Raw genomic sequence first — 21,857 nt, 5'->3', positions numbered from 1 at the left:
AACATGCCGGCTCGATGCATGAAACATGAATGGGGAGGCCACACGCTCATTCCATAATAATCAAGATAATTTATTAATTAAAGGTAAATTTAACAGAGACTAAATGATAACGTGGAAGTCAGTATAATGAAAGGAAACCAAAAGTGTCATGCAAAATCAGTCTAGGGGTTTAACAGCCGAAGGACAACGAAAGCCAAATGCCAGGAGGAGGAAGCCGGGGCTGGCTGTTGTGGATGCAGGCGATTTATAGTCCTGCCAATCAGGCACACCTGAGCACCAACACCTGCTCAACAGGAATAGAGAAAGAGAGAGCGGTAGAGAGCACAGGCACACCAAACAGGGCGGGGTCTAAGACCTGCCAGTATCCGTCACAATATGCAGTAAGCATTTGATTGCCAGTGTGCATTTTGGATAACCCAAAGTCCTATGGGGAGTTTTCATAGGGCATTTTACAAAATGCATGAGTATACCTTGGCAAATAATGGTCTAAAGTAGCCTACTCATGTTGTCATTCTATATTGATCTACTTTTGCACACAGCATGACAAGACCTAATGCTAGGACTCAAGTCATATCAAGTCAAGACCTATAGAGGGCTGAAATGTGGTCAGTTCAAAGGTGCTTGTTATCCGGTAGAAAAAGAAAAGAATAATCTAGCCTTTGTGTCAGCCTACATCACACAGTTATTCTAATTGTTTTCCAACAGTGCCTCAGCTTTCCAAAAGAGAGCAGGCATTGATTATTGGCTAAAGTATGTAGGAGCAATGCCCTCCTAAGTCAAAATGGGGCAAAAGTATAATTTATAATTGCTCAGATTTGCAAAAGAAAAGATTTGACACAACACTAACAATTCAATAATGGGCCTTTTCACCACCTCTGAGCATCCACTAACCTGGACCTTTTAGGGGGCTTTCCTCTCAGGGTGAATGAGACTGAGAGGATGCTTAATTGCTTTTTACCCGACATGTTTGAATACAGATTCAATGATTAATGCACCCATGGCCAGGATATAATTATATAATATGACATGATTTTAAAATTGACCTATAACAATAGGCTATGCAATAAGCTACTATTCAAACGAACACTTCAATTATATTGTTCTTAAACAACGAGTAGGAAAACTATAGTAACTAATGAGAGACTGAAATGAATGAAGTTATTACCTGATTATCCTGTTCTCTTCCACCTCCAGTTGGTTCTCTTCCAACTCCACCTCGTTTACCACCTCCGCTGTGCATTCACCGAAGGCCGAGACTGCTCACTAAACTGAAACTCAGTTTCTCAGAGTTCGCCCGAAATGCGTGTGTCTCACGCTCAATGCGTGAACGCTCAATGCGTGAGACTTGAGAGGTCTGGTTTTGATGCATATTGCTATAGTGATTCTTCATCACATTTCATTTCCGTTGTTTTATGTAAATGACATCCGCAGACGCAATAGCCTAAATCTTCATTCTGAACAGGTTGCAGATATACATCAGAGACTGCAATCAGATACTCAAATATTTGTGTTGAATGTTGATTGTTCTGCAAGTGCATATTCACTTGCTTTTGAACCATCAAGCTATATTTAGGTTTTAGTTTATAAGAGGAAGATACTGTAAGATGCCAAATTATAATTTGCCAAGTATAGCATTCAGCAACTTTTTAATTATATAAAAATAATGGTATTTTGCAAACTTTGTCAATGTTTTCTGAAAAGGTCAATAGTTTATATTCAGTTTCCTGCACACCAGTTAAATGAACATATATATATATATATATATATATATATTTATATATAACACCAAACATGTGGTTTTCAGAAGGCGTCAGTTTGGGGGGATTCTATGAAGTCTGTGAAGTCTGTGAAGACATATGATGCCATGCTGTGTTCAAGACAAACATTTTGGGGGGCGTTTCTGAACCCCCCTCCACTCCGAGTTACCTCCGTGGCAAAACACAGTCGCCTGAGCCACCAAGCTATTCCAAGGTTAATAGGGGTTATTGATTTTTAGCAATGGCAAACTCCTTTTTGTTTATGAAGTTGGTGGGACGTCTCTTTTTCTTTCCCATCCAGCAGACTTTAAAAGCCCCCCATCAGTAAGCAAGATTAAAGGCACCACTTGCTGTGTCTGTGTCTTCCAATCTCTTTCCTGCCAATAAATATTTGGCTTCCAGTGTTTAGGATACATTTTTCCCCCACCACATGCCTTTGTTTAGCTCTCTGAGGCATCTTATCGCTTACCTTCCAAAAGCATATAAGATAAGATAACATAAGGCTGTGTTTCCTTGTTCCTGTCTTCATTCTCTTACCCACTAAACAAATTATTATCATACTACTACTGTAATTGCTGTCCTTTCTTCTTTGCTTGGCATGTGGTAGGCTACATATATTCATTCATCTGTAAAACTGATAACAATGGCCTTTTCTCCACCATATTCAAAGCACAGCTATTTGACCTAAACAAAGATTATGCTGAATGACAACTGAGCAATACTGTATGATAGCAATGACTGCGCAAACTATTTACATAGAAAAATAGCAAACCAGAGATACAATAAAATAAATATTTTCAGAACATTTCACATACAACCATAGCAGATGTGGTGGGTACACAAAGGCTAATTTACTAGTGTACATTTTCATGAAACATGTAAGCATGCAATCTAGATGAATGAAATCATTTAGAAACTATATGTACCGCAAAGTGGTACAAAATATAACCACCGCTCAGTCCTGCACATGCTCTCCGCAAAAATAAATCATGCTTGTCAATTTGTCTCCATCCCCTACTCTTGCAACTTTTGTGTATGTAAATGAGTGTGTGCATGTGTGCGTTTGCTTTTGTATATATGTGTGCTTCTGTGTGTGTGTGTGTGTGTGTGTGTGTGTGTGTGTGTGTGTGTGTGTGTGTGCCTGCTTGCCTGCATGTGTGAGTTTTTATGTGTGTGTGTGTGTTTGTTAAGTCAAGTTTATTTATATAGCGCATTTCATACACAGAGGTCTTTCAATGTGCTTTACATAAACAAAAGCAAAGAGCAATAGCAGATAAAAGCATAAAAGGGCAATAGTCAAAGAATAGATTAAAAGGTATAAAGATCATAATAAAAAAGAAAACATAAAACGCACAAGGTAAAATCATTTAAAATAAAGATTAATTTAAAAAGACAAAATAAAAGACACAAGGTAGAATAATTTACAGGCAGATTCAGATTTTGTAACTCAGTGCAGTTAGCAGAAGGCATCTGAGAACAGTTTAGTCTTAAAGGTCCCCTGTGTAACGTTTTAAGTTGTTTGTTAACAAAAGTGCTTGTGCGGGAATAGTCTAGTTCTAAACTGTAGGTTCAAGAGGAGACTGGTTTAGGTTATTACTAGACCACAGTTCAATGACTCACCCCAAGACAACACACCACTCTCAAAGATTCTTCTTTAAATACAAAATATATTTATTTTAACATTCAAATATCATTCAATTCACTCTATGCAATCATATATTATTCTATTCTAAGGTATCAGTGGAAATATAAAAAACTATTGTGATATATATATATATACTACTATTTCATTTGACTGTATTATTGATATTCTATTTAAAATCTATTTATAGTCTATTTAAACCCTATTTGATATACCCTTTATTTATTGATCTATTTTAATCGTTATATGTTATACTATTTTATTTGACTCTATATTCAATTTATTACTATTGCTACTTATTTGATTTATATACTTATGGTGTTAAATCACTTTTCCTTATACAATAAAAATACAATTCTTAACATATAACTATAATATCAGTTTATCAGAAGTGCCGGCACTTAGGTAACTTTTCAATAAATAATTCCCTTGAGATCTCTGAACTTAAAATAACAAAATAAACATAAACCCCAAAAATAAAAGAGAGAGCACTCAAAATAAATAATTAAATAAAAAATAGTGGTGGATGTAATTCCTTAATGTCACAGTCCGTGGGTGTGGGTGTATTTGCCCAGATCCTACCACAGTCACTGGGTGGAAAGTGGATGAAGGTGGGGGTTCAATTTCTGGGAATATTGCAAGGAAGAATGGCGATGAGGATGGTCCAGGGAAGGGTATCACAGCAGGGAATTTGAGGTATCCAAGGCGTAGGTCAAGGAGTGGTTGAAGGGGTAATCAAAAAACCAGTCTGTACAAAATTGTACAGAATACTAATTAATGCAATGGATCTCCTTCTTAATCATTTCTATAATAAAACTATCATAGGCATATCATAACCATAGTACTGAGGTCAACCAAGTTCATAAAATGCTAAAGTTCAGAATATTATTTCCATGAATCCATTTACGTTACCAGTTTGTTTGGTTGCTATGGGTTCACATGGTAACCGCAGAGCGGTTAGCTTGAAGGCTATCTAAGACAGCTAACCAGCACTTTGGCTTCCCAGAATAACACAGGATACCTTTTTTTTTGTTTTAAATCCTAAATTGTTTGTAACGTCATACATTATAAAATCGATCTCATTAAGAGGTTGTCCTGACTGGTTTTTAAAAAGTATATCACTCACGAAAAATACATTAGGGCGTATTTAGGGTCATTAGTCTCCAGTGTAGGTGGCTTAGCTTAGGTTAGCACAACATAGAAAAAATATGATTACAAGATAAACATTAAAAAAATTACTAGCTCACCAGGATTCAAGTGATTAATATGTTTCGATCTGTTACGATGGTCCAACGAGGTCTTTGTTCAGGAAGTGGTTTATCTGTAACAGTTATCAGGATAATAACGTTGTCTTTGTTAAGTGACGGCAACCTACATAATAAATAATTATTTGGGGTTAGCGACTCACCAGGATTGAAGCTTTTCGGTCAAAAGAAATGTGTTTGATTTCTGTTTGGTCAATATTATTCTTGTTTTGATTAATATTCTTCTTCTTTCTTTCTGTATCGTTAGTTATCCGTTCCGACGTCTGTCTCTAATTTGTAGTAGCAGTTGTTTATTATTATTTGATTGTTTGAACCTGTCTCGTGCGCCCTCTAGGGGTCACCAAAGAATTATTGGTACATCACAATGGGCAAGTTGGCTATCCATGTGGGTTACATTCTCCCCCTCTAAACCGCATCAGTCTCTGCATGCGTCTAAAAGCTATTTAGTACTGATAAGTTGGCTATCCATGTGGGTTACATCTGCATGCATAGAAAAACATTAGCTTGGATTCATCTGCGGAATTTCCCTACATTCAGCAATGTAAGTTACGAGCCCATTTTCTACAAGGCATATGTCTTCCTAACAATCCAACATTGAAATTGTATTTTCCAACGAAATAAATAAAGAGAAAAATAACTTTGTTCGTGATCTGTCTCTGGCTCACTTGATCTCTAGTTTCTAGACCCAGAGACAGTTGACAACCTAACCTAACATAGTTTTGCTAGGACTAGTAGACTACCACAAAGTTACTGAACGTGTTATTTCAGGTTAGTTTGCAACAATATACAAGTTTAACCAAAGTCCTTAGCTGCAGTACTACTAGCTAGCAAACATAACTAACGTTAGCCCATTCACTTTCCATTTACTGTGCTAACGACAGCTAGCTAGCTACATGACACAACTACACAACATGAAACTTTGATCGAAGTAGGCTATCATCAGTGTCTCTACACATGAACTTAAGCATTGAGATTATTGTTAGTGTACACATAAACTTTACTAAAAAGAAAGGTTTTGGCATGATGGCGGCGAGCAGAAAAAACAAGTGAGTTGTTCAAAACCTTTCTTTTAGTAAACTATGTGTACACAAACAATGTTCTCAATGCTCGAGTTCATGTGTAGAGACACTGATGATACTTCGATCAAAGTTTCATGTTGTGTCGAGCCTTCTTAGTGTTTTAAAAATAGCGATTTTGACGCCATCATGTATCAAAAAATAGTTCCCATTCAAAACTGCATTTGACCCAAAAACGACAACACGGACAAGCTTAAAAGTGGTGCTTCAGACGTAATTATGTTTTTAACATTACATTACATTACATTAGGCTGACGCATTTTTAACCAAAGTGACTAACAACATGGTAAACAGTTTAAGTTTTAAAGCAATTTTAGGACAATTTAAAAACGATAGAGTACAGTAAGAATAAGTGCATCAGTGAGTGCTGTGTAAGTAAGTGTAAGTAAGTAAGAGTAAGTGTCAGTTCAAGACGGGTGGTAAGTGCTAGGATCAACAAGACTTGTTGTAAGTGGTGCTATAAGAGGAGATGTTCTCTAAAGAGCTGGGTCTTCAGGAGTTTTTTGAAGATGGAGAGGGATGTCCCTGCCCTTGTAGGAACTGGCAGTGTGTTCCACCAACGAGGAACAACAGATGAGAAAAGTTTGGATTGGCCTGAGAGTACCGGTGGTAGAGCTAGACGTTGTTCATCTGAGGAGCGCAACGGTCTGGAGGTAGCGTATGTCTGTATGAGGGCAAGCGTTAGAGCCTTGAATTTGATGCAGGCCGCCATAGGTAGCCAGTGTAGCTGGATGAGCAGTAGGGTAACATGTGCCCTTTTCGGTTGGTTGTAGACCAGGCACGCCGCCGCTTTCTGGATCATCTGAAGGGGTTTCACTGTGCAGGCTGGGAGACCTGTCAGGAGGGCATTGCCGTAGTCAAGTCGTGAGATGACTATTGCCTGAACCAGGAGTTGGGTAGCATCTTGAGTCAAGTAAGTCCTGATTTTCCGTATGTTGTAGAGTGAGAAACATCACGACCAGGCGACTGAGGCAACATGATCTGAGAAGGTTAGTTGGTTGTCGAGAACAACACCTAGATTTCTTGCAGTCCTGGTAGGTGAAACAGACAGGGAGTCAAATTTGATGTTGATGCCGTGGTGTATGGTAGGTTTAGCTGGGAGGACCAGCAGTTCAGTTTTTGAGAGGTTCAGCTGGAGGTGGTGTGCCTTCATCCATGTAGCTATGTCTGAGAGGCAATCCGAGATCCGTGCTGAAACCAAGGGATCATCAGGTGGAAAGGACAGATAGAGCTGTGTGTCGTCTGCATAGCAGTGGTATGAGAAGCCATGCGAACGGATAATCTGTCCCAAGGAGGTGGTGTAGAGAAGGGGGCCCAGCACTGAGCCCTGGGGGACCCCTGTGGTGAGGTGCAGATAGCTGTCCAAGCCATGATACGTTAAACAAGCGTCCTGTGAGGTAGGATTCAAACCAGGAGAGAGCAGAACCGGAGATTCCCATGTTAGCAGTCACCCTGGCTTCTTTTAAGGCTTCTGTTACAGGCAGCAGAGCCGTTTCGGTAGAGTGGCCGCTTTTAAACAAAAGTTTGACTCGTGTACATTCACAAAAACACCCTAGGATGCATTTTGGCGAGAGTTACGCTTTCAGAGAGAAGTTTATGCTTCGACGTGCTAGGAGTCCAGAACTAGTGTCAGTTTTGATGTGTGACGGCTCCCGTAGTTGTAAACGAGGCAGCACTTGAGAGATTGGTTGCTATATAACTCCTAACCACTAGATGGGAGAATTTCTTACACAGGGGGGCTTTAAATCCATATTTAAAATTGGCTACAGCTGGGGCCTTTTTGATGTCTTCCGAAAGTTGGTTCCAGAGCTGAACCGCATAGCAGCTAAAAGCTGCTTCACCACGTTTAGTTCTGAAAAGCAGGCTTTACTGACAGGTGTTTCTCTGAGACCTGAGAGTTGAGCAGGTGTGTACTGCTGAAGCGTGTCTGATAGGTATATACAGTAGGTCCTGCTCCATTTACCGATTTATAAACAAGCAGTAGTGCTTTAAAGTCAATTCTGTGACTTACTGGAAGCCAGTGCAGGGATCTAAGAAATGTGGTCAGTTCTTTTATTTTTTGTGAGAACCCTAACTGCTACATTTATATTAGCTGAAGCTGTTTGATAGACTTTTTAGGAAGGCCTCTGAAAAGCCCATTGCAGTAATCAACCCTGCTGGAAATAAATGCATGAATGAGTTTTTCTAAATCATGTTTTGACATCAGCCATCTAAGTTTGGCAATATTTTTGATGTGATAAAAAGCTGATTTAGTTATTGCTTTTATGTGGTTGTTGACATTTAGATCACTGTCAATTAATACACCAAGATCTTTAACCTTATGATCTTTAACCTTATCCTTTGCTTTCAACCCTTTTGTGTCAAGTAGAGTGGCAACCCTAAGTCTTTCCTCCTTTTTACCAAATATAATTACTTCAGTTTTGTCTTTGTTCAGGTGAAATTTGAAGTCTAGGATCATTACGACACCCTCAGAATGTATGTAGGTTTTGTGGAATTCTGTACATGGAGGGGCCATACAATAAATTAATATATGTGTACATTTAGTGACTGTACACCAACCAGCCTGTAGATGGCCGGACACAGTTTTCTGTGAATATCTCGAGAACCGTAGGGCCTAGGATGACCACATTATTTTTGTATGTTGGTCTCTGGGGGGCATGTCAACACAGCCCATATCCACTCATTTGAGGTATAAAAACAAGGCATTGTAATCGCATGTATCTTTGGCTGACAAGTTGAAAACTGCACAGAATTTGAAGTGTAGGATCATTATGACACCCTCTGCACACACACATACACTATGCACACACCCTCCCACACACACAAACAAATACACACACATGCAGGCAAGTATACACACACACCATTGCCCCCCCACACACACTCACAAGCGAACCCCCCCCCCCCCCCCACACACACACACTCAAAAAACACACATATATACAAAAACAAACACACCATGCACACACTCATTTACATACGCAAAAGTAGGGGGTGGAGTAGGAGACGGAGACAAATTGGCAGGTGTGATTAATTTTTGCAGAGAGAATGTGCAGGACTGGGTGGCGGTCATATTTTTTTTACACCTCTGCGGTACATCTAGTTTCAGCCCCTGCCAGTCATTTGCTTTCCCGCACTTTCTTGGACATTAAACTTTCATTCTCCAGCGTGAGTGAGCTAGCGGAGAATACATGAGTAACCCCCCGCCCGCCCTCCCTCTCAGTACAGTGCTTCAGTGATCTGATTCAGTCCACACTCACACAACACCTGAACTGAGCTGAGCAGAGGACAGAGACAAACAGCACTCCTTGGCTCATTATCGGCGTAATTAAACAAGCTGGTATATTTCCTCTCCGAATGTTCAGCCGGTTATTTATTTCTACGAATCCTTCCCTTTTAAAACAAGCAGCAGCATATGACGGGTCATTTTCATTGTGAAGCCAGGACTTCATAAATCATCCCGAGGTAAATGGAAAACACTCATTTGTATGTGAAGCGGTTCATCAGATGAGAGCCGTCACATTAATAAACCATGCTCTATTCCGAGACCCAGGTTTATGGTCCATTGAGCTTTGCTCTGACACTGACCACTCTAATTCCAACCCAGCAGTAATGCATGAATATTTAAACATGTAATATAGTCTGGCCCCTCTACCCATAAATATATTGTATGTGTGCTGCAGACAGAATCTTTACTGTCACAACGGGGAACTTGGGGGCCTCAGTGCGGGATCTAACACTAAAGAAGGGAGGGGAGTCCTAATTATGGACGTGTTGGCAAACATGCCAGAAAAAAACAAAAAAAACCTTCAATGCATGCAATTATATTTCCATTCCATATGTCTACTCTCTGTGGAAGTTTGCAGATAGTGTTGTGTCAGGCCAGGATTTTGGACCAAAGCAGCCAAATGGCCACCCCCCATCTCAAACAAAGGACTGGTGTATGTTTAAATGTATGTTGTGTTATAACACATTCATGTTTGGTCTTGAATTAATACTTGTAATGTGGGCAACAGTCTGATAATGGTTTCATTATAATTTAATGTATATAGTTGTAGACTAAGAACTATACTATAGTCTGTAGGTCTGAGATTCACAAACCTCACTCACCTTTTCACCAGATGTCCAATGATCTGCAGGTAAGTGGTATTACTCACATTTACCTTTACGGTTTATTGGTTAATACATTGTCAATTCACGCACCAATATATTTCTTCTCATATGCCATGCCACTACTCTGCTATAGTTAATAAACTACTTAGTAATTATTCGAGGTCAAGTTCTTAATTTTATGAAGTCAGATTAATCGTGGTTTCTCGTAATATTACCATTGCTTCACCAGTCTGTCCTATTGTTCAATACACGTGTAAACCTTTAGACGGGCAACACAGTTCTCATCTTGAGAGCACATTGTGCCATCCTTTACACTTGTCCCTATCCTATACAGTATGTATATTTAATTAATTCTATTTCTTTCATACTCAATTCCTCGATTTTGGTAGTATCAATTTCAGGCTGCTGCCTACCACTACTCTCTGTGGGGATATGGTTTCACGGACACAAGTGCATGGGCACTATTTTAGCTCTGGCCCTCTGGCGATGGCATATATTGACAGTCGGAAGGTGAGCGGACAGAATCACTGCCATCCCCCACCCCCATTTTCCCCTCCAGGTTCCACGACTCCTGACAGTGGACTGTCTCCATTGCTAAGCTAATGAAGCATCTTATGAACATATGAGCGTGTGACCTGCACTGGAAGTGGAAAGGAATCGTGAACAGATGCTATTGTCTCCTCGTGGAGGAGTTTGCCATATGGCTTTTTAAAGAGATATGCTTTGTTGCTGGACTCAGGCCAAGGCAGCGACCGTGGCTTCAAGCGTCTGCTTAGCTGTTTCAAATTTGGGGCCGGGGGGGTCACCAAGAGCTTGATTAGCCTTGGCCATTAGTGGCCCACAGGAAAGTGCTCACCTCTGTTATTCAGTGTCCTTTGACGCTGCCACTGCACAGCGCTTTACGCCTCCAGCCTATCAGGACGCAGTTGTTTTAGTAATTAGTTCCTAATTTACTCATTTTCTTTTGTACAGGCGAACACTTACCAAATGACTACAGAGAGCCTAACAAGGTGTGAATAAAGAACAATTCTGCGGTGTGCTGTTGTTTTGCTTCATTGCTGATAGAAAAGTAAAAAGAAATTCAATATATGAATCTAATATAATGATATTTATGCATCTCATGTTGTGTTTGCAGAATCTTTAAAGAACAAAAGTTTAACTTTCATACATGTTTTCTAACATACAGTACAAGCAATACAACATGCACATACACTTCTGTACACACATTTAGGAAAAGAGGTAAGAATTCATTCTAAAACTGATTGTTCCGGTCTTTGATTGGCTGAATCATTGTAACACACACACACTCCACAATCTGCCACATTAACCACATTATGTTCTACATTACTGTGCCACGAATTGATTCAAAAGATAGAATTGTTGCACCTGTGCCTGCTTGGCAACCATTCCGCTTGATTACCTAGCGGAAGAATGATTATTCATGAATGAATCTTTATATTTCTCATTGTAATGTCTAATTTTTTTATGAAACTTTTCCAGGTATGTGCAATCATTTTGCGTTGTGCCTATCAACACCCCTTGGCTGACCTAAAATCAAGCATAGGTTTATTTAACAGTTCTGTACACAGTGGAAAGTTAACCTAAACAAATGATAATTAAATAATAATAAGTAGTAAAGTGAAAACACAAAAAGGGACTTTATTCAACCTCTTAGACTAGTCCAAACATTGATAAATCTCACTAATGCTATTGATGAGAGATATGATCCGTATGGAAAGTTGCTGCTGCCATCCATGTGGTTGTTGTTGGCTTACCCGAGGAATGATATCAGACGGGCATAATTGTTTCCGAGGGCCCAATTGTACTCCGACTCCTAACCTCGAGCAGACGATTGACGCCACAGCGGCATCCACGCATACTCTACATCCATCTGCTTGCCTCGGCCGTGCCAAGCGTTTGTCATGTGCTCAGAGGGCTTTTCTGCTCAGAGCGGAATTAGAGTATCACACAGCCCATTGATGACAGTGCAGGGAACACTTCCACCACAGCCGTGCCATGGGACTCAGACCGTGACTTAATAACACCGCAGATGTTTGGACCAACGGAAGGTTCCACGGTAGCTGGTAGGTTCCCAGTAAGCTCTTTTTTCAAGCCCAGTGACACATTTGCTCATCAGATGAAAGTGGTGCCTTTCAAGATGGCTGTCGATGTCATCCTGACTGTCCAAATCCGTACAGAGGAACACGGTCATAAAGGGACAAGTTGACAATGCAAAGTTGAAAAGTTGAAAATCAAACATGAAGCGTTCAATGGTGCTGTACGAATACTCAGCATTCACATACTTAACAGTATAAAATACACCAAAAATGTCTCACATTTTAGTGATCATAACTCCTGTTGAATACAGATCCCTTTGGCAACTTCTCTACACTCAGGTGATGAATCGATTTGAGTCATGTTTAAACTGAAGCAAACAGCCAAAGAAGCATTGACACCAGCTGGATTACAGCTCAGTAGAGTGATGAGGTGAGGTCCTATTGTCATGGAGTCCCTGCCTTCAGACACATTTGCGGATGTTCAGATCAAAGCTTTCTCCTGACACAGCTAATGGCAGCTCTCAGCTCGCCGTGACATTTCCTAGACCCGCCACGCGGCGCTTGAGCAGCGCCGCCGACCGAGTATGCCTTCTCTCGGCATCAGTGTGCCAAGCACAGTGTTTGATTTGCTAAGCCGCCACAAAGAGCTCCAGCTGGAGCAGCACAATGTCCCCTCACTCTCATTTCCACACCATGCCCTTCCATTTTTTCTCTTTTTTTTTGTATTCTTTTTTTTTTAGTTGGTGGCAGAAGCAGAGCCAGAGCCCGAACATGCCCACGTCAAGGAAAATGAAAGGGGAGACTAAGTCGCTTGCCGCCACATAATGAGGCCATAGACATCCCTGGCGCTGTCACTCAGGAAAGTTGGGGCTGCTGGCCGAAAGAAAGCTGCTGACTCCACACTCGCGGGCAGTAGAGGTGACTCAACCACACAGCAGCAGCGGCAGGCGGTGGCGGCCGTGGCAGAGGGTGGAGAGGGGACGTGGGTGGAAGGTGAGGGTGCTGTAAAACAGCAAACACATTCGGAGACACGCTTCACTGTCAGCATGCCTGTCTGTCCAGCCGCCCGCCCGCCCGCCTGGCATCAGTGCTAATGGCCATAGGCGGCTGGCAGCATGCTGAGGGTCTCAGGCCAAGGAGCAGGAGCCGCTCAGGTATAAATACAGAGGCTCAAACCGCCGAAAGCATCATTGGTAGAGACTTATGGATGTGCTCGTATTGAATTTGGAGCGCTCACTCAAGGCCAGAGCTGTTGTGTGGGGGCGTTTCTTTACACATATAAATAAGCCGAGTTAAATGGAATATGCTATTGACAATTTGAAAGACATGTATTGCATCTTGATTGCAATTGATCAATGAACATGAAAAAGTTGCTATTGAGTTGATATCTAAGCTAAGATTGATACTTTTTCCGCATTTGTTTGAATTCCTCCCTACAGCATTTTTATACTCTGTATAATATGTTCTGCATGTAATGGCCCTTTCCATTTAGACTTGTAAATCCGTCGCCCGAGTTGGAAAGTGTAAATTACCCAGCTTTCTGGCATTTCATGCAGGCACGCCCCCTTTACCTCGGAGTACTTGAGGGTACCCCAAGGTGGACATACGACCTTACGACAAACATGGCTGCGCCCATAGTTGAGATGAGATGACATGTATTTTTTTTGCATATGTACTGTGTTGGTCATTTTAATGTTGATGCAATGCTCTTACACACTAGATTACATTGCTGCTTCAATCCGGTCCTTTAGCAACTCATTCGTACATGTTGAACAGGTGGGTGTACGATGATTTCCGAGTCTAATAGAAAGGGCCATAAGATCCATATAAGCCTGCCGTTGAGTGTTTTTCCTGCACAGGCCTACATGCTTGTTTATGTCTGCGTGTCTTTGGCCATCCTCACTCTTGTTTGTGGTCTAAATGCGTAGCACCCCGGTTGCCCAAGAAAGTTTTCCAGGCAGAATACATTTTCCATTACAGCATGGAGGATTTCAGTAGCCCTCCGACTGACCTTGTGTGGGCCCCTGTTCAGTCTAATTTCCACAGGTCAACTGCAATTCAGACCGGCTCAAAGGCAAGCCGCGCTCCCCGGCTGAGCTCTTGTTATCTTTAAGCCGGCACTCGGCTTTGTCTAATGGCAGTGAGGGGGTTAATGCTGGGCATTTTCTTCTTCCCCGGGTGCTTATTCTGTGTTGATACAAATAATAGGCAGTTAAGCTCCAAAGACCATTATGGAGTCCGAAATCTGCCTTCTGTTTTCCGCAAGGATTTTCTTTTTCTTGTGAAGAAACTGAAGTGTTCTGCCTCCTGTTGTCCATCTTAGACACGTACTGTAGGAGCAAACTGGCTGCCTCACTTGCTTTCTCTCCAGGGACCAAAGTCATCCATCCATTTATATATATATCATTTCTCTCCCTCTTTCTCTCTCTGTCTGCCTATCTTACCACCTCCCCCTCCTCCTCCATGCCTATTTTTCTCTCACTTCCACCAAACTCTCCAGATGATTACTTTGAGCCCCAGGGGAAGGACTGACAGGGGTCCCTGGGATCAGCCTTGTAGCAAATCCCACTCAAGTTGAGGAGAAACGGCACAGTGGGGTCGGTTGTGTGGTTTAGGGGAGTTTAATTAGGATTTGTCAGATTGGCTGAGCCTAACGCCACTCCCCCATGTCACCGGCTTAGTCCGTCTAATGCGGGCGCGAGCGGAGATAGAGTGGACACGTGGCGCGGACCAACTCTGACTGGCCGAGGGGAGTCTGGCAGCAGGAAGATATAAAACATCAATGGACAGTCTTCCCCTATCGGTGCCAATGAATGCATCATTAAAAAAGGCACGCGGTAGTTATGTATTCTATCAGGACCCAATCAGAAGAAAAGTGCACCCAGTTGGACTCAGTGCTTAGACTACATTATAGGCCCCAGAATATGAGTTTTGTGTGAGTCTGTCTGAAATTTAAATGCCAGAGCCTCTGTGATGTCTTATCTCATGGCTCATGAAAGTCCCTGTGACATTCCTGGGCCTGTAAATATTTAGAGTTGCTAGATGAACATTGAGGGGGTGGGGGGTGGGGGATTTCAGTCACATTGTCACCCCCTACTGGCATCTCCGTGCAAAGCAACACTTGGGTGTGCAAAGCAATGGCCAGCACTTGGCAGATGAACTTCCAGCACTGGTATCAGTGCAAAGCACTCAACAGCTGGTGCTGCAGCACACACTGTAACATCCCCCTGCTCCAGTGTAAGTGTGTCCAAGTAGACATGCTTGGGTATGATTGAACAAGATTAACACAATAAGTCTGCTATAATTCCACAAACAATGGCCTTTACTGAGCAATGGTGTATACTACTCTAGGTCTATTTAAGAGAGTATATGGACTACAGCTAGTGAAAGATTAGGACTACAAACAAGGAACTGCCACGAATAATGTTGTTTTATATTCATATTACATGTTGTGTTGTAGTACTATGATTACGCAATGCTTATTACAATGTATTTACTAGATTACAACACATTAACACATTGTACTATACACCACAAAACTGTTTGGTGGAGCAAGGAATTCTGTCAATCTAAGTGGAGTGGGTTTCCACACATCCATTACTTACCTGTTTACTCACCTGAACCATCCCATTCCAGGAAAGCACTCTGGATGTGAATGAGAGATTAGTTGCCCTGTTGCACTGTGTGAGATTTCACAAACAGGAGCAGTTCCTTGTGGACTCTTTATAATTTATACATATGAGAAAATAGATTAAAAACCAGTGGAGAGAGAACAAAGTGCTTCGTGCATTAAAATTCATCATCAGAGATCACTGCTAATAAGACACTGTGAAAGAATGAGTGAGTGAGTGAGTAAGTGAGTGAGTGAGTGAGTGAGTGATAGAGAACCGAAGAGACAGAAAGAAAAAGAAAACGAGAGACTATAATGATAGAAGGAGGGGATGGGAGAGGCTATGTGCCTGCCATAAAATATTCAGCGTACGCTTGAAAGACTTGCTCATGATATGCTCTTCCTGTTTCTACACGGGGCCACAGAAGCTAATAAGTTGGATGGGCCTTCTCCCCAGGTGTTACCTTGGCAGGATGGATCGGTGTCAAGTTGGAGCGCTTCTCCGCCTCGCATGGCATCCCACCCAAAGCCCCTCCACCTCCCTCCCTCCCTCCCTCCAGGTGTTTGGGGCTTCCTCCTCCTTGGGTCCTCATCTGCAAAGACTTCATGCTCAGATGTGCAGGAAATGTTTTTTTTTTCCTTCACCTCTGCTAATCTTTTCAAAAAGTTGATGGCATAAGCGTATCTCAGGACTGCAAGCGAGCGCAAAGGGAAGTATGGCAAACAGAGACACAAAGGAGAGAGAGAGTGTGTGTGTGTGTGTGTGTGTGTGTGAGAGAGAGAGTGAGGAGAGAGAAACAGACTGTGGGTGTATGTTTGGAGTGAGGGGGAGATACTACAAAAAGAGACTAAATGAGTGTGGAGATAGTGGGGGGGGGACAAAAAAGAGGACAAGAAAGTGAAAGAGACAGAGAGACAGGGAGAGAGAGAGAGAGAGAGAGAGAGAGAGAGAGAAAGAAAGGGAGGCAGAGGGGAAAAGAGAAGAAAGAAACAGCAAAGATCTTGTGAACAAACAATGAGAAGGCAGAACTGCAAGCTTTGCCGCGGCTTTCAAATCACCCCATGCTTTGTTCTGATTTACTTTTAGCTCAGTCAGAAGATAATCTCTCAAAGCTGTTCCTCCAAAGCACAGTCGCAGCCACAGCCTACCTCGCCTGCCTTGCTGCAGAAATGAATTGTAACCATCTCCCCGACTCTTCAGCTGAAAACGGGGGCCTCTTTCTACTGGCTTCCCTATCGACAAAGTACTTCAGCCAGCAGTTTCTGCAACATTAATGCAAAGTGTTGGAGCGGAGGCACTCATGTGAGGAGTAATGTGTAATTATTATAACAGATAATACTCCACGCCATTCGCAGAGCTTTCCATGCAAATATAAAAGTTCTTTATTGTTATTATCATTACTGTAGCTAAGCTGGGAATAGCTGCACCCCCCGCCCCCACCACCACCACCACCATGTCTCCAATAACACGATCCTAGTGTTTTCTTTTTTGAAATATGAGTGTTTCATCTCCCTGCAAAACATCTCAGGCCCATTACAAAACACAACACTGATATTACACAGTTTAATTTTCTGTTTGCAAAAAGGCGACTATAAAATTGTTTAAATGTGGCTTTTAATAATGAGACACTGACACACAGGCTGGGCCACGCTGCAGAGGCACGATGTGGGGTAATGCATTCCGCAGAGATTGCCGTTGTCTTCGCTTGAAGTGTCGTGGGTTTGAAGCAGAACACAACCACGGCGGTAGAATTGCTACATCCCAAAACTCCTCAAATGTCCATGGGAGGAGAGGAACCATTTGTAATTTCGGAATGTGCGAGAAACTCCCTCATGCATCTGAAAGCAGACTCAGAAAATAAACTCAAACTCGACTATAATGCTCAAACATGGAAGCCAGCAAACAGCACACAAACACACACACACAAACACACACACACTGGGGCTGAAAGGAGAGCGCTGAGGTGTCCAGCCTTCTGAGAGAGCTTGTGAATTCTTTTGTGGCTCCTCTATAATCAGTTTTGTGGGGCGAGTGGAGGCATTTCCATGCTCCGTTTGCCCTGTGACTAATCGGAAAAGCTCATTCCCCTCCTCCCCTGTTCTCAGTCAGAGGTAAAGCCAAGAGACTCTCGGGCATCACACTGAACCTGAGGCTCCAGTGGTGTTGGCATCCCAATTTGTCAGCCGCACACCCTGCCAAGGCAGCCTGCCTCGGCACCAAACACATCCGAGCGCTGCGCTGTCCAGCTGAGCTCCGAAAACTTCCACACCGGCACAGAGCTCTGCCGGTCGGTCGGGTGTGGGGGGGGGGGGGGGGGGGGGGATGCACGGTTTTGGCACGGCTACACAATTATCATACAGGGACCGGTGAGGAGGCAGCCAGAGTGTTAGCTGCGCTTCCCAGCAGAGTCCCAGACCACACCACACAACACAGGCCTGCTATTACTCAAGCATGTCCGAGCACCACACGGGGCATATGAGGACTCTGCTGTTCCAAACACTAGCACATCAAATAATCATATTCTCTTTTAAACACCACGTTAAGCCTGAGCAATAAGTCTGCATCGAGCAAATGTTGGCCACTACTAATGCAGTACATTCTCTACAACACTGATTTTCAATACTCCACTCAATATATTCTAAAATCTATAATATTACTGTTATATTTTGAACACTGATCAAAAACCTTCTTGCTGAGCCAATATACTGTAAAGAGTTAAAGGGTACCGCTAGTTCAAAATCTACCCAATGCAAGAAAGAGTCTCAACAGAGCACTGAGCTCTTGAAAATACTATGGCAAGCAGTAGAGAAGTCCATCCCATTGGTACAGTATGTGTGTGGTGGGGGAAATGAGAAAGAATGAGAGAGAGATAGACAGTGGGAGAGAGAGAGAGAGAGAATTACAGAAAGAGAGAGTATAGAATGAATGACTGTTAAATTACATATTAAAACAGACAATATGCTCATATACGCATAACCCCACACTTTATGACATTTAGATGTGACAATGTTCCAATGATCTTATTCACAAAAGTGCTGAATCTTCGGTCAAATAGAGGGAAAAAGAATGAAAGTGGTATAAAAAAAGACATCAATAAAACATACTGAGTGCGGCCTGAGAGAGGAGTTAAATGGATTTTATTCACTGCCATGGTCATTCGGTATGCATAATGAATTAAATCTATTCATCGGGCCGCTGCCTCTGAGGCTTTGCAGATCAAAGGTTACTCGCCGAATTGTAAGTTTCAGCCTCGGATCCGACTGGGTTTCTCCTGAGACAGCCAGGCAAGACAGAGGGCAGAGGTCAAGAACCCCTGCCTCCCCGCAGGAGGAGTTCGGACACCTCAGCTCACACATCAGCAGGAAGGGGGAAAAAAGAGAGGTCTATTAAAGTAGTGGCGCGGACCTTCTCTCTGATGGGGGAGAGAGAAATCACATGCTGGAGAGGAATGGGAGGTCACCTGGAACACAATGGATACATTTGACATTGTGGCAATCATATGGTGGATTTAACCCCCCCAAGACCGACCCAACACACACACACACACACACACACACACCCTCTACCTACAAGCGCTAATCAAATGATTCCAACTCACTGAGCAAATTAAAATCCAACACAAAATCTACTCTCCCAAAATGTGTTTTATTAGGAAGTTCAAATGTAAATAATTTATGAAAAGCCATCAGAGGGTCCATAGGGACTGGTTTAATATGTTAATGGTTCATTAACTCATAGCCTCTAAAGCCCTGTTCTCGAACATAGCCTCATTAAGAACACTCTTTTTTTCCCTGGCAGTCGTGAGCCCACCGAGGGGATTAGTGTGGTAATTTGGGCTGGAATGATTGTGTGTCATTGGAGAAGTATTGACCTCCTGGTGAAAAGTAAAACCACATTAATAATAGAGCCAAGGTGAGTGGATTTATCTAAGACCAGCCATTACTCTCCGCGCTACTTTCAACAGCATTATTTATTTAGGCCTTAAGGGCATCCTTATCAACGAAAGGCTATCAATCTTCAGGGCCAGTGTTGTTGCATGTTGTCTCACGGCTGTGTTTGGCTCGGTGAACCTGTGCATGCTTATGCACACACACACATGTACACACACACACACACACACGTACACACGTACACACACACACACACACAGACACACACAGACACAGACACACACACACACACACACACACACACACACACACACACACACACAGACACACACACATGTACACACACACACACACATTCCAAAGCTATGTGTGTCACAGGTACACAGTTCCATTTTCTGCCACACCAAAACCCATGTATCAAAGTCATGCCGAGAGAAATGCAAACCTTTTGCACACATTAATGGAGATCTGCTTTTCACACAGTGTGAAGATACTCAAGACGGGCTGGATAAAGCCTAATGATTTCTTAAATAAACTGCAGACTCCACAATAGGCTTCTTAACTGAAGGACCCAAGTTCATACAAACAACACAGGCCCCATCCTTTCAGCTGCTGCATGTTTCTTTGTATGGAGGTTGTTTTCCAGTTCCCAGAGGTTTACATAAGGCATTCATAGCAGGCTGTATGCGCTGTAGCATTCTAGCCCTATCAAAGGCACTCAATTCAAAACACTGGCATACAAAGTAAATGGAGTAGGATACTTGTAAAGAGAAAATAAGAAAAACTGCATGTTTCTGATTGCACAAGCCAGCGCTTGTCATTAATAATAAAAACTAAAAACCCTATTGTGTGGGTTGCAAAGTAAAAGGCAAGGCTAGTCTGACTTGATCCTCTTAAAATAATACATGCTATCTCTTTGAAAAGCTTTGAAACCTTTTCCATGAAAAACAAAGATATTAAGCTGTTGTATATGTTAACCAGAACCCTGTCTTTGAAATGCAGTGCAGCACTTCACTACTCTGGAGAGATCAAGACCCCTGAAAGACTCAGGCCTGCAGTGCTGACCCTGGTTTGAGACACTATTAACATGAAGGACCTTGTATCACCAACCTGAGATCATGCCCTCCATCGGAGCCTCCGACTCCCGTAAACTACGGCCTTTGTCACTCATATGAAGCGACAGCTGGCTCTCCACCAGTAATGAAAACCCTTTACACCTTATTAAGCATGGCTAATGAAGCCCAGACTTCAGCTAATATGGAAAACAGTGACCTCATTAACTTTAAGGCTTGTATTTCCTGCATAAATATAGGAGATATGCAGAAAAGTTCAACAATTTGTTGTGTACACTAATTGATAAATGACTACAGATGGTGGGCGGCTGGCTTCCCATCAGACATTTCAGAGAGTGAAGGTGACTGACTGTCTGTCTTGGAAGAAACAGCAGTTTTTAAAAAATAAACATTTCGATAAACAATGCAATGGTTTGAGTATCGCTTAAGATATCTGAAAGTATATACGGTAAATCAGTAATAATGATCAGATGCCGTTGTTTGTTGTTGGTGATACAGTAACATTTTACCTTTTGATTCCAAAAAAGCTACAGTGTGCAGTGAATGTTCATTCTGAAGATGTCATAATCGCAAACAATTTTAAATGTTTTCAGTCTGACCTGAAGGAACATCCACAGACACATGGGATTGGCACAAGAGATACGGTGGCAGACGAGAGATTGCTTTGCTGTGTAAAAGCACAGTGGAAAAATGACTTGGAGGGGACAACATGAGAAATAGCCTCCCGCTGTAACTGAAAGCTCAGGAGGAATGACTCAAAGAATAGATGTAGAGACCAAGAAGAGGAAGGCAATGAAGGATGTTCCATCCAAAGAGATTTCACTCTGCAGAGCACATTTATCAAAAAATCTCTCTCTCCGTATCTTCTCTCTCTCTCTCTCTCTCTCTCTATGTCATGACAGAAGTGTCTCCAAACACCCATTCATGTACCTCAGTGCAGATGGAAAATATTTTGCCTTTGCAGTGCGTTTCATAATAGCAATACAACACAGACACTCCAACACTCCATGCCTTTCGAAACAAGGACACAATGTGTATGCAAAGCAAAGAACTGCATTCACAGTGTCCTTGATGCTTTATCAGCTATTTTACTGGAAAGGCCATGTATTCTAAATCCAGGATCAGACTTGGCTGAAATATGCATATAGAAATAAGCATACATAAGCAATAATATGTTCAGTGTAGTTCTCCCTTTAAAGGTACACTATGCAAGATAGAGTAAAATATAAATATAATGTGACTAGAGGGAGCTCTACAGTTGCCAAAAATAGCCTACCTAAACCTGCATAGCGTACCTTTAAAACACATCCAGGAAGCATTTGTTAGCCTCTGTCTAACAATATAAATACCAAAGTTTAAATCAAACAGGGAGA

At 42.2% G+C, this 21,857-nt stretch overlaps 1 long non-coding RNA gene across 2 annotated transcripts; it reads right to left on the bottom strand.

The window, feature by feature from the left end:
• Positions 1-2,118: 2,118 nt before the first annotated feature.
• Positions 2,119-5,063, bottom strand: LOC121707301. 2 transcript variants are annotated; one of them, XR_006031290.1, is made up of 4 exons: positions 4,808-5,063; positions 4,647-4,720; positions 3,869-4,147; positions 2,119-2,129 (listed from the first exon to the last, which is right to left on the bottom strand). It is a non-coding gene; the product is annotated as an uncharacterized LOC121707301 (long non-coding RNA). The 2 variants fall into 2 exon arrangements; XR_006031289.1 differs by lacking the exon at positions 2,119-2,129 and having other exon boundaries at positions 3,736-4,147.
• Positions 5,064-21,857: the final 16,794 nt, after the last annotated feature.

Source organism: Alosa sapidissima, chromosome 4 (genome assembly GCF_018492685.1).
Source record: "Alosa sapidissima isolate fAloSap1 chromosome 4, fAloSap1.pri, whole genome shotgun sequence".
In the NCBI taxonomy this organism is placed as follows: Eukaryota; Metazoa; Chordata; class Actinopteri; order Clupeiformes; family Clupeidae; genus Alosa; species Alosa sapidissima.
This window is presented reverse-complemented; position numbering and strand designations above follow the sequence as displayed.